The sequence below is a fragment of the Staurois parvus genome, unplaced genomic scaffold (genome assembly GCF_062004578.1).
Source record: "Staurois parvus isolate SC_StPar_1 unplaced genomic scaffold, SC_StPar_1.0 ptg000903l, whole genome shotgun sequence".
Lineage (NCBI taxonomy): Eukaryota > Metazoa > Chordata > Amphibia > Anura > Ranidae > Staurois > Staurois parvus.
Genome location: NW_028318699.1, coordinates 1,267,202 through 1,268,813, shown reverse-complemented (window position 1 = coordinate 1,268,813; position 1,612 = coordinate 1,267,202). Strand labels below are relative to the sequence as shown.

At 40.8% G+C, this 1,612-nt stretch overlaps 1 long non-coding RNA gene across 1 annotated transcript; it reads left to right on the top strand.

Moving 5' to 3' along the window:
• Positions 1-588: 588 nt before the first annotated feature.
• LOC149442186 (uncharacterized) lies at positions 589-1,089 on the top strand. The gene is made up of 2 exons (XR_016307212.1): positions 589-702; positions 816-1,089. It is a non-coding gene; the product is annotated as an uncharacterized LOC149442186 (long non-coding RNA).
• The last annotated feature ends 523 nt before the right edge of the window (positions 1,090-1,612 follow it).

Genomic DNA, 1,612 nt, shown 5'->3' with positions numbered 1-1,612 from the left:
TTTTAGCTTACGGCTGTTGAGATCTATAGAGCATTTATGGTATTAAAAGGGCATGCTATATGGGCCTAAATTACCCTGTGTACTCGGGGAATTTTTTGTAAATCCTCTTTTGAGGACGATCTACATATATATATATATATATACGCTATCCTATTCAGGGTTTGTGCTGTGACATAGCCATATCCTCACGAAACCGCAATAACCCTCTCATTTTGAGTAATTTTTGGAAACCCTTTATTGGGTATAAATACTCAGGCCTGTACAGCCTGTTACATGCTATATACATAGTATATGGAGCAATAATCTTCTCATTTTGAGTAATTTTTGGAAACCCTACATTGGATCTAAAAACTCAGGCCTGCATAGCCTGCTATACGCCATATACACAGTTTATGTGTTTGGAATCCATGTATTGTGACTACCTGGCTTCCCACCCCTACATGTATCTTGGAAAAGCATCAAGGACCTGATCTTATTTCAAGTCGACAGAAGTCTTCTTGATCTTCATTTATGGTATTATACCCACTTTATGCGTGTCTTGTTTTCAGGGTGACGTGATGCCCACGATTTTTATATGTATCATTATTTTTCTATATATATCCTCAGAATCATTTGGTACTGTGGACCCTGTTTCACTTGGGGTGGCTATCCAGGAAGTCCCTACATTTGAGAAGTTGGCCTGTTAATTTCACTATTGAGAAGGTAATAGTAGTATCCATTGACTACTGTAGAGGGAGGTCTGGTGAACTTTGGATGTGTTTTGGTTTTTTGGTTTTCATACTTCTATATATATACTATGTATTTCTGTGTTCCAGCTGTTTCATACCAGGAGATACCTGACATATATTGGGAACACATCTGCTGAATACATGGTTCATTTGAATACTAGATGAAAACCCATGGAAACCCAGGATAACTACATCACCACTATATAACTCTGCCTTATGGTACTCTATTTGCTAAGATGACCCGAAACTGAAGACGCCTAGTGCTTTTTAACATGATTTTATTTATTTTTTCATATGTACACCGTGCTCATGTTTAACCTCCTTATGATCTATGTGATCAAATAAAGTATTGTTTGGAATATTTTTGAAATTATATTACTCCGCGTGGATCACCTAGTAACCTTCTTTTTCCAGGTAGGGGTGTTCTTGTCACACTACCATTTTGCTTAGTATACACCAGCAGGTCACCCTGGGAAATGATGCAGGCTCACCTGAGGTGCACCCCGCACTAACCGGTTTTCACCAGAGCTCCTAATGGTGGAGATGGATTTCGCTGCATGTTAGTACCAGGTCGCAGTACTCAGGATCACCCCACCAAGGAATGAGCAAGCCAGAATCCGATAGCAGATAGAGCAGATAAGGATTTAGCAGAAGCGGAGTCAGTGAACAAGCCAAGGGTCGGTCACAAGTGGTAGTAGATGGGGATGAGGCAAAATCGTAGTCCAGGAACAAGCCAAAGGTTGGTAGCAAAGGTATAGACTGCAGCAGGAGAGACAAGCGGGATATTGGCTGGAGAAGGCAGAAGAGGTTCAAGATTCAAGACAAACAAGGCAGGATCATCCAAATATTTGTCAAGGGAGCTGTCCAGCATTCCAGGTGGCTCA